This window comes from Nuphar pumila, chromosome 16, assembly GCF_984573655.1.
Source record: "Nuphar pumila chromosome 16, dmNupPumi1.hap1.1, whole genome shotgun sequence".
In the NCBI taxonomy this organism is placed as follows: Eukaryota; Viridiplantae; Streptophyta; class Magnoliopsida; order Nymphaeales; family Nymphaeaceae; genus Nuphar; species Nuphar pumila.
Window position 1 is genome coordinate 13,734,398 of NC_143264.1, and position 12,797 is coordinate 13,747,194.

The following is a 12,797-nucleotide window of genomic DNA, read 5'->3' on the forward strand; positions in this document are numbered from 1 at the left end:
CAATATAGACATACCACAGCAGGTCAGCTTTCTTTAGATAATAACAGTAAAGGTCAAGATACATCAAGAGGAAATTTTCATTACCCAATCAGATTTATTTTTTCCACACAAACTATGAGTCAAGAAATTATTACTCTGTAGAACATAAATTGTCGAAGAGCTTATGCACGCATCTCGCAATAACACAGTGTCATTCCTTCTATCACACAAACAGGACAGGGTGTTGTGTGTGCACTCACGCACTGTAGCTACAGTTCATGTTCCGGGGTCCCCACTGAGCGCTACGGGAGAGCAATACACCAGCCTGCAGGATGTATGGCTCCCCCGTACACCTCACTGAGCGCCACGCGGCGCTCAGTGGAGACCCCGGAATACGCACTGTAACTACAGTGCGAGTTCCTGGGGGCAACATATAACCTGCCTGCCACAAACACGATACACGGGAAGAAAAGAAAATACAAAAATCTGGAAGGATTTGATAGACGAAATAAGTCAAGATCTTTTCATAATTCACACTGCCCCAATGTGCTTTTGAAAACCAACCATCCAGTGAAGTAAATTCTTTCAGAAACTTTTCATCACACAGTGTAGGAGGCCCCTCCAAAAACAGGAGGCCCTAAGCGGTGGCCTCAAATCTCAAAGAGGCCAGCTGTCCCTTGGCTATGAAATTTCAAAGGAAAAAATATGGTCCACTTCACGCTAGCCATTAAAGTGGTTTGGATAAGGGTGGGGACCAAATCATTCTAACTTATGGGGAAATTATCCAGAAATGAGTGAACCTGGATCTCCATTAACCCAGGCATAATCCTGAGAGGTAAACCCTGGGTGGGACTGAGATCATCAATACTCAAGCCCTTATGGAGCCCACCAGTTAAAGACACTTTCAGTCTTGCACACGCAGTAAAAGTCAAACCTGGGACAAAAGGGTCAGCACCTTCTTTTCGGGTCCGAAGTCACCGGGCCGACCCCAAGCAGGTGTACCAACCTTTTAGAACTCAAAATAACAAAAAGGGAAAAGGAAAAAAGATGACTATGGAAAAAAGAAAAAAAGGACGACTTTGTGCTCTCAGCCACCAAGAACTGTGAGCTAAGATGAAGCTGTACATTCTCTCGGCTGAAAAAGAAAGAAAATGACTGCATAAGCAAAAGTCCAAATCTATTTTTTGGTGTTTTTTTCCATGGTTCCCGCCCCATAAATGTGTTGGGCATGGTCAATTTACTAGGAATTCACACTCAGATCATGTATTTTCGATGAAAAATGATATTTGGAGCCTCAAGAATTCACAATTCGTTGATTTTTTGAACCTTATAAAAACTCACCCATGTGTTGGAATCAAACACTTCAAGAGTTATATCCCTATAAAATCAAATACATAGAACACATCTATATGGTCAAAATTTAAAAATAAAATAAAAAAAGCTCAAAAATCTCATTTAGCATATGTGAATGTCGTATTGTATTTGCGAATGTCTTTTTAACTAAACCTTTTTTTACGAAGGTTCATACATGTATGAAGATATTCGAAAAGGAGGTACATTTTGGGGACATTGGCAACCAGAAAGTATGATTATTTTATGTATATAAAGAGAGAAATTAAGTGAGTGAGTGGTATCTGCCTACCACTGATCACCTGATGAGATGCCAATCGACTCGCACATGGTAAAAGGCACAAGGCTTTTAGTGGCACTTTTGAAGCATCACTAAATATTTTTTTACCTTTAATGACACTCTTATTTTTTTACCTTTAATGACACTCTTGCAAATGCCAAGCATGAAGCCCTTTGCCTGACATTCGCAAATATAGTATGACATTCGCAACCATGAGTGGATAAGGTCTCCAAAATATGTGAACACCTTTTACTAAAATTTTACAAGGGACACATGAAGGAGAAAGTTTGCAAATGTATGAGGACATTCGCATGTGAAGGTCAGGACATTCACAAATGTAAGATTATTTAGTTGAAAAAGGTGTGTACATTTTGAGAACCTTCGTAACCAAGTTGTGAATATCCCAAGATGTGTAAGTTTTTTTTTAATAAAACTGCATAAGGGGCACAAGCAAGAAGACATTAGCAAATGTGTGAGAGAAAATTCACATTTTGAGAGAAAATTTGCATATTTGCTTGTATGGAGGAAATTCGCTTGTATGAAGGGTAAAAATATTCTTTTAAAGCTGAAAAATTATGAATTTGGGCATTAGGCAGATTTCAAAAATTGTAGGGCATTTTGAAAAACACACCATTTTTGTTGTTGATTATTATATTTTTTCATTTTTGTTTACCTTCTCTTTTTCATTTTTTTTTCTGTTTAGGGCAAAATGTATGGTCGAATACCTTTTTATGCATCCATCATTGGCCATTCAGGTCAGAAACCTCCTAGCAAATGGAACAAGGTAAGGAAAACAAGCTGGTTTGGTAGGTCGATAGGAAGCATCCTAGCACTATCAATTCTACTTGAAATGGAAAAGAATGCCAAAAAGATCATGGGCTTATTTTTCATGTAGGGTTGAAAGAACTCCATGACACACTGGTTGAGATAAGGTTATAGACCATGTCACAAAGACACGCAGATACTAGGACACTTGATGCGTGTTCGACTCTTAAAATCTTTTGGAAAATCTGACACAAGGACATGGGATTTTTTTTTTCATTTTTATTTTTTAATCAATGAAGACTATTTTTTTGATATTTTAGTATTAAAATGCATTTTGTTAAAATGATATTAACAAAACAAGCACCTAAACTTTCTCGTGGTTGATAGAAAAAAAAAGGCACAAGGATAGTTTTGGCATCGAATTTCTAGTAAAATCTCAAATGTAACTGAATTTTATTAATCACTTTTTTTTTCCTTTTTCTCCTTCAAACTTCGAAGCCTCTCTTTTACAAGTTTGACAATTTTGTTGTCTCATGGGATTATGATCATCTAAATATAAATATACTTTAAGAAAAAACAAAAATAGTAAAATCAAAAAATTGAGGGAAGAAGATATAAAACCAAACCCACCTAATTCACAAGTCTTGCAAGCCCAAGTTCGTAAATAAGACCAAGAATATATTATTGTTGTTGGAGGGTAAATTGGTAATGTTGGTTCCAACCCAAAATATTTTAGTAATAAGTACAGTTAATTTTACAAAGTCTGATTCTGATCTACAAAAACAAATATTTGGTGCCTTTTTGAAAAATTTCAAATATTGGGTGCACTCTTAAATTATGCAAAAAAGTTTAGGTGCCATTCTTAAATTGTTTCTTGTTCTCTCCTGGCTAGCTAAACGAGCTTTCTGTCTGATTTAATGGCCGTTGGTGTGAGAGAAAATAAGAAAATATAGTACGATAGTATGGTGCTATATATTAAAAATATATAGCATACTTGCAAATAGTAGAGGTTCCTCATCGGATCACGTAGGCCATAGTGGGATGCTGCATATGATATATATATATATATATATATATATATATATATATATATATATATATATAGAGAGAGAGAGAGAGAGAGAGAGAGAGAGAGTAGGCATTTTCTTTAGTATTATCAGCAACGACGGGAGTGAACTTAGATAAGCACAAGAAATGTCGGGTACGCTATTGAAATATGGTAAAACATGAGAATGAAGTAGAATTATTGGAGAAAGTAAGGTAGGTACCTGTAAATAATCGTAAATTCAATTCCTAGATTATGATCACACCCTTTAGGTCCAATCACCTAACGTTCGTCACACAATCCATATGTTAAGACCCTTCTTTATGATCTCCTTTAAACTGTCCTATCATAATTTGACCCAAAAGACACACACACACACACACACACACACACATATATATATATATATATATATATATTCTTATATATGTTTAAAATTTAAAGATACCTCATGTTTTCTTCAGATTTTTCTCAGGGAAAAAATCTTTTTATTTTAAGATTTTTGTTTACTGTGAAAATCCCGACAATGAGATTTGTGACTGATAGTTTTATATACATGCCACTATGATCATAATAGTTTCTTGCTTCCCTACCCACAGACGTTATGGAATTTTATTTAGTTCTAATTTACTTCCTTAGAATGTGCGTTGACAGCATTGTAGCCGTCCTCTAGGGTTAATCGGCAATCTCTCTCTCTCTCCTTTGTCAATTTTACATGATCATTCACCTTTCTCTTTACCTTACTCTTATAAGCAGATCTCCATTTTTGTCCCCAGGTGCCTTTGAAACTTCTCTCCTTTTCTCTCATGTATGTCTTATAAAAATTATTGCCTTGCAACATAACAACCAAGATCAACAACTTTATAATTTATGAATAAAAAAGATATTAATATAAATAAATATTTAAGAATACCAGTAAATATACAGAAGAATGAAAGTATTTTCACCTCTTTAAGGAAATATTAATTTAAATATGTCTAATAATAAAATAATAGTAATCAAAATAATAAAATAAGAACTAACCATTTTGAAATAAAATAAACTATATGTTCTCTCCTTTTTTAAGCAAAAAACAAAGAGAGAACATAACATCTTTCAGCAGTTTGCTTTTATAGCTTCTACAAATTTAATCTACTAATTTTAATTTATATGCATTTAAAGAGACACATTTTTGGCAGAAAGTTATGCATGATTAAGGTATTAACTGCAGGGTTGCCACGTGGCCAGCAGGGTGGTTGTGCCCTATGAAATCCTGCTGGCACATGGGTGTATGGGTATTTTCTTATAGGTGAGCCACCTAAGGCAGGGTGATCGTGCAGCCCCACCAGGGTTTTCTTTGCTTTGGCCAGGGCTATAAAACATCAGTTTTTATTTATTTATGAAAGTGCACACGCACGCATAAGAAATACAGGTAACGTGGATCAGCTGGTCAGGTCTATGTTCATGGGTAAGCTTTCTTTCCTCTCTCTCTCTCTCTCACCGGTTTTTGAGAGAGGAGGTACATCATATATATATATATATATATATATATATATATATATATATATATATATATATATATATATATATATATATATATGAACAATTTTCTTACAATTTTTTACGAGATGATTTCTTGTCAATCAAGGAGACTTCTCTCTTAACGTTTTCTTTATTTACAAATTTTATCTTTCTTTTTCTTTTCTTGCTTGTTTTGAGTAGATTCCTTAGGATTGGCATCTCCTCCAACGTGTGAGTTGGTTTTCTTGTGGGAGAGAATTCTCTCAATGAATATACCCAATCCATCTTAGGTTGGATTGAATCCAGCTCCTCTAACATCCTCCCGCAAGCTGAATAGGTGGTGGCACACATGAAGCTTGAAACGTAGATCAGTGAATCTAGTTGTTGATAATGCTTGGTGAGAATGCCAGCTATTTGATCCGAGATGGAATGAACACAAAGTTCCTTTTTGATGATTTGATCTGGAACCACCTTGAAAAAGCAAGGCATACAACTGTACTGCCTAACATTATGTCTAGGGTTATCACATGCTTGACACACTACCTTATCTTAAGGACCACTCTCATTTTGGTGTTGAAAATTTTCAACCCTTTGTTGATAGTTGAAATGACCTTGGGACCCACCACAACCTTTGGATCGATAGTTGTTTCCTCTATAGTTTCTCTGGTTTTGATAATTATTTTGTTTTTGTTTTTTAGCCTTGAAATTGGGTGACATTAGTTGAAGGATTTACAATCTCTTTGATTTTTTGATCTTTTATTTGAGCTTCCTTGCTAAGCAATAGACTGTAACTTGGGCACAGTTATAGGATCTGACCAAGTGGTAATGGATGTTTTAAAAGCGGCATATTCACCTGAAAGACCTCTAAAAAAAGTATATAATCATATCCTTTCCGAGACAGACCAAAAGGCTACGACAAGTTCATGTGAAATTAATTTTGCTCATTGAAAAAATTTATCAGTATTGTTATTTTCCTTCTTAAGGTCCTGCAACTTCCATTGAGTTACATAATTTTGTCTCAGAGCCACATCAGGCCATACTTCAAAGGAAGTTATTAAACCAACCACTTGACAATGCACAGGTTTGGTTAGGAAAGAGATCAAGAACTCAAAAGAAGTTGATCTTGATTTAGCCATTTAACATAGTCTGTATTCAAGACATTGGATCCATCTTTCAACTTTGTAGACTTGGATTTAGAACCATCGACATATATCATAAGATCATACATATTCAGAAGAAAAGTAAATTGAGATTCCTACAGCAGATAGTGGTCACTTGAGAACTTGGTTGACAAAAAATACTGCAAATTGGATGCGGAAGGGATCAAGGAGTATGTACCACTTCCTTCAACTTTGTTGGTTTTCTATCAATGATTGATAAGAGCGCTCCACGCGATTCACTGCCTAAGGTGGTTCTTCGTTAGCAAATGATCAACATCAAAGGCAACAAAATAATGTTGCTTGACGTGAAGCAGTTCAGGGAGAAGCCATTGGTCGATGATGCAGAACACCACTGAACAAGAGGAACAATTTGATTTAGGCAAGGCTTGATGCAGCAAAAATGATGGTGGTGCAGAACACCACCTTGCATGAAGAAAATGAGTCACCCATGTGCAGCTCTGATACCATAAAATTGCATACACACATAAAATTGGCACACACACACAAGAAACACATGTAACGTGGTTCGGTTGGTCAGGCCTAGGGGTGGCAATCGTGTCGGGTTGGCGGGTCAGCATACTTCAACCCGAACCGACCCGTTTATTAAACGGGTCGGCTGTGGCAAACACGAACCCGGCCCGTTTAATAAACGGGTAACCCGACACAACCCGCCAACCCATTTAATAAATGGATTGGGTCGGGTAAACGGGTTTGCGGGTCAGGTTGGCGGGTCGGGTTGATGGGTCGGATTGGCGGGTCAATGGGTTGGCGGGTCGAGCTGCCCGCCTAACCCGTTTATTAAACGGGTCAGCCGGGTTGGCGGGTTGGCATACCCCCAACCCGAACCCGACCCGTTTAATAAACGGGTTAGGCGGGTCGACCGGTTTATTAAACGGGTTGGCTTAAGCCCAACCCGAACCCGCCTAAGAGGTGGGTTGGCGGGTCGTGTCAGGTTTTGCCACCCCTAGTCAGGCCTATGTCTATGGGTAAACTTTCTCTCCTCTCATCAATTTTCAAAGAGAGAGAGCGAGGTGGTTCCTTTATATAAAACCTTGAAGGTACATCGTACGTGTGAACCCTTTTACAAATAGAATCCTTTTTACCAGAGGATTCCTTGTCAATCAAGGAGACTTCTCCCTTAATGTTTTCTTTGTTTCCAATTCCATCTTTCTTTCTTCTCATGACTATCTTGAGTAGATTCCTTGGATTTGGAGTCTCCTCCAATGTGTGAGTTGGTTTTCTTGTGGGAGAGGATTCTCCCGACATGTGGACCCAATCCATCTTGGGTTGGATTGGATCTAGCTCCACTAACAATTTATGTTCTTTAAAATTCAATTATTTAAAGTTAGTAATGCAAAACTTATAATATTGTCTGACTAATCATGATATATGGTTTTGCCGATTAATCATGATTTGCCAAGGACAACTCCAAAATAATTGTTGAAGATATGTTTGACTACTATGGTTGACAGAGGGCGAAAGCATGCTTATACTGCTAGCCCCCTTTTCCTGAAGAAGGAAAAGAGGACTACTTTTCCCAACAGAAAATGTAAATGGCTATAGAAGATTCTCAAAATGGTTATGTACATGAATTGGCATTCTAACTCCCCAAGTCATAGGGCATTTGCACAACCAAATTTTTACTTGTCACAAAAAAAAAAAAAAACCTTTTTACACCAATTTTTTTTTAGCTTAGAATTTTATAAACAAGATTTTAGAAATACATCCTTTAGAAATTGTCTTTTCTATCCTTTTCACCAGGGACACCGGCCAAAATGGTGTGTCTCTGCCACACAAGCCTCAAGTATTTTTTTAGTCTAAAAAAATGTTGCTTAAAAAAGGAAAGGAAAGGAAAGGTGTTTATGTTATGAATCATTAATAGTTTATCAATTTACAACTCAAAATATATTTTGTTCTGGATTTTTTTTTTCTTTCTGCTCGTCAGGCTGGGGTTTAAACTGAGACCCTTAGGTTATATATGATAGGGGTGCAAATGGGTTGGATTCAGGCTAGATCTTTGCAGATCCAAATCTGGATCTAAAATTTAAACAATATATTCAAATCTGGATCAGGATCCTAATCAGATACGAGGAGGTAAGGTTGAATCCAAATCCCAAATACATGTGGTAATACTGAATTCAGCAAAAATAGACAAAAGCAAGGTATTTGCATGTAAAAGAATGCAATCAGGTCGAAATTTGATTCAAATCAATTTTATATCCAACTTAAAATGCTAGTCTGAATCTGACCCGAATCTGAAAGTAATCTGATTGAACAGATCTGAATCCAATTCGAATGCACATTCAGATTTCACTTAAAGGATCCATATCCAGAAACTTGTTTGACTTGGATCAGATTATTTGATCTGTTTGTAGACCTAACCCCTAGTTCTCAAACTTTCAAGTGGCAGAAATAGAGATTATGTCTCTTGTTTTTTCAGAGCACACATTTTATTTTTGTACCAGAATAAAGGGACAGATACAAAGTTAGGGTGTGATGAGATATCACTCCTGTGTAAGTAGTGCTACAATGAATCAAAGCATCACCAACAAAAAAACAGAAACATGGCAAAGCAGAGCATTACCAACCTGAGTGTAACAAAGAAACAGACAAATTAAAACATTGTTCTGCCATTTCCAATGCAGCCCAGTGATTGGCCTGACCATTTTCTTCAAGCTTTGTCTGCAACTTCCCATCTTACCTGATCAAGAGCATCTCTAGGACATTACCTTGTTCCCTTAAGATAAGATGGTTTCTTTCCAACCAAATCAGCCCCGAAACTGAGAAGAACACCAAACACGCCAAACAAATTTCCATTGGTTTCCCAAGAGTTCTGCTGTGCAACAACTAAGATGTCTCTGGGAAAGTGTCCCAGACCAGGTTCAAGTCCCTCAGACGCTATTCATCATGTCCCTTATAAAATCACATTCCCAAAAAATGTGATAGAGGGATTCCTTTGTGCAAAGTCATAAAACGCACCTGTTGGCCATATAAAAGCCTCGATTTTTCAATATGAGCCCTGTATTGAGCTGCCCTTACAATATTAACCAACCCATTAGGGAGGCCCCCTCTCCACACAGCCTTCTTGGGGAGCCAAGAAACTGACGAGTTGCCTAAGACCATGTAAATGGAGGATGTTTTGAAGTTACTGTCGTTGGTTAATGCCCACTTGATGGAGTCCTCACACTGCCACATAGAAAGATGTGATAGCTGACTCATGAGCTTCGTCCACAGATTAAAGGCCAATTGAGACAGGTGCCTTCTCAAAACAATCTCCCAAGCTCCGACCATACTTCATTTACCTTAGATATTTACCTCTTGCAACATCATAGAGGTTGGAGAACTACTATTTGAGCTTCTGATCAGCCCACCAGCAGTCATGTCAAAAGAGAGTGGTGTTGTCATTCCCACTACCATTTGGGTAGCTTGACAGAAATCCTCCCATCTCTTGTTTTCCTACCAATTCCAAGGCCAACCAACCATATCATATTTTTTTTATGAAAATAACTGCTAGCCTGCTCTCTTTTTTGCATCTTGCCTACGACCATTTAGCCAAGGGCGCCTTATTGAAATTTTGCAAATTATAAATTCCAGGTCCCCCTAGATGAAGTGGTTGGGCAACCACATGCCAACCAACCAAAGCTTTGAAGCCTTCGTCTACTTTCCTAAAATGAGCATGAATCTACCAATCTCCTCTATATGTGATTCCTTTGAAAATAAGTGTTGGAGTTTTCTGCAATATCATACACAGAAAGCGTACCTAAAGATGTCATAGAGTGTGTGTGCGGCTATTTGACGTTCTCCTCATCCGGTCGACGCCCACGATGAGCCCAGGTCATAGGTCGACGGTGAGCAGGACCCTATACCACGTAATCTGCATGTGGAATTTGAGTAGGCTTACAGCGAAACTCTCATATTTTTCATGGCAGCCTACTCCTTTATATAATGGGAAAGAGGCAGTTACGTACGTAACTCCCACCCACTATCTCCCAATTATGTGGCCCACTAATGGTATCAAACCGAGTCACCTAAATGGGTTGGACCCAGATCCGTTATGTCCAACATTCTCCCACTTGACCCATTGACACCAAAAGTGCACTAAATCGAGGTTTATACCATTATCTCGATTTAATTCTTTATGTGGGTTCACATGCTACCCTTTATCACAAGAATGAATCATATGAGTCATGGAGATGAACATTTTTTTATGAAATGTCATATTCTCATGTACTATACTATAATTCACCTTACGTGCTTTAGTATGTTGAAATTATCTTTATGAATAGGTTGGTTTCTTACCTATTCTATTGGTCCTTTAATATTGTTATTCTGCTATTCTCTCTAACCCATATGAAAGATCCTTTATGCAAAATCAACAATTTACAAAGTCGTAGAGAATCAAATTCATATACGCAAATGCAATCACATAATGTATTATCATACATCAGAAGGAATAAAAAAGATACATCCCCTTTACATGTTGAGAATACAATCTCGGTGCTCGCCCTTTAGTAAAGGGATCCGCAGTCATTTCCTTCATCCCAATTGTATCAATACATATCAGATGAGTCTCAGTCTTTTCTTTAACAATAAAATATTTTAACTTCATGTGGCGGCACGAGGTTGAGCTCTTGTTGTTATTTGAAAAAGACACGGCTGCTTCATTATCACAAAAGATCTTTAATGGTCTCTCAATAGAGTCCACTATACCAAGACCCATAATGAAGTTTCTTATCCAAATAGCCTGAGATAAAATCTCGTATAAAATCAATAATTTTTGTCCCAATGAATTTCGGAAATTCCTTCACTATCTTGTAGTGGGAGATGTCACCTCAAATATTCTGAGTCATTCATAATTGCTAAAACAACAGACTAAGATTATTTGAATACTCCCACTTCTCATGGACATCATTTCAAGCGCTCTCACTTCTCATAGACAGCCTTCAGAACGATTGTTCTATTTTCCGTATAAGTGAAAGATAAATCGCTCTATACGAGATTCATATTGAAAAAGTAAATATAAGACCCCTTATTATTCATTTTTTCTGAGACAAGCATAGTTGAGTCATTATTGTTCCACTTTCACGAAAACGATAATACTCATAGTTGTTTCGTCTCTTCAATTCTCAAAGAATTGACTTCAGTTGGTGAAACTAGCAAATCATGTAACCAGAGGTAATTCAACATTGTATCTTTGGGTACGAACATACTTCATGCGCTGGAATACACATCTACTATAACACCATGTGTGAATTTGAAACACAATAACCTACCTTTGGGTAGAATCGTTGTTTCATAAACTCACACACAATCATAATAACGAATCTTAATATGGTCTAAAGAATCCTTAATCAACATGACTCAGATTACTTTGGTGATTACATGAATCGGTCAATCAAGATCTTTTACCAAAAATATATTTGTATTATGGAGCATGCTTATGCATACATTTTAATGCATGTATATTCATGACAAAATATATTTTATATCGTCAAAGTATAAGTTCATGCTTCCACTTATATGCATAAACTAATTCTGATGATAAAATGTCATGAATTAAGTCATAATTCATGCTTAAAAACATCATGCATAACTTAACTAATATAAAACACATGAATTAACATGTATAAGTCATGCAAACTTTAGAATGAATACTTTATAAAGCATGAAAAATAACAAAAATATGCTCATATGGGTAAAACCTGGAGTCCTTAAGCAGGAACCGGTCTGAAAATACCCTGAACCAGTCTAAAACAGCCCCAAACCGGTCATCTAAAGGCCCAAATCAGTTCTGAACCTTATGAATCGGTGTCAAGTATGAACAAAAGTTCATAAAACCGTATAATTGTATGTCAAAATCCCTGTATCTTCATATATTTATGAAAATAGGGTCTTAGTTTCTCAGAACCGGTGAAAAGCTAGAAGGAACTGATCAAAATGACTCTGAACAGGTCCCGAAAAGGGTCGAATCAGTCACAGATCTGGTTCAGTTTTAAATAGTGTCAGGATCCTCATCCGGTTCATATTAGATCTGGGTCTGACCCGGTATAAGCTGGATTCAGGTCTGACTTGATATAATGTAGATCCGGGTCTAACCCGGTCTTTACTGGATCCTGGTCTGATCTGGTATAAACCGGATCCGGGTCGAACCTGGTACAAATCGGATTAGACCAGACCCGAAACCAAATGGGTCCGGTTTTGATCCAACTACATCAGATCTGAGCTGTCCGGATGAAATCCAGACCTGAATACCTTATGGGTTCAGACTATAACCCGATCCAAAACTGAATCTAGGTCTTTCGAATTAGACCTAGACCCGAATACCTGATAGGTCCGGATCATAACCCGGTCCAAATTGTTTTGGATCTTGACCCGATACAATCGGATCAGACCAGACCCCAAACCAAATGGGTCTGGCTCTGATCCAATCAAGTCGGATTTGATCAGTAACCTGAACCCCAAACGGATCTGGGTCCTTCTAGGGGATCGGATCTTAAGCTCGATCCAAAACACTGGTTCTGACCTAGACCTACTACTAAATGGGTTCGGGTCCACAGGATCAAACCCATACCCAGATGCCTTATGGGTTCGGGTCCGGTCCTGGGAAAAAACCGCGGACCGAATCCAAGTTGGATTTGGGTAGACCCGATCCACCCAAAATGGGTTAGATCGGGTCTCCACCGGGTCGGAATACCCGGGTCACCCTGTTAAGTGACAA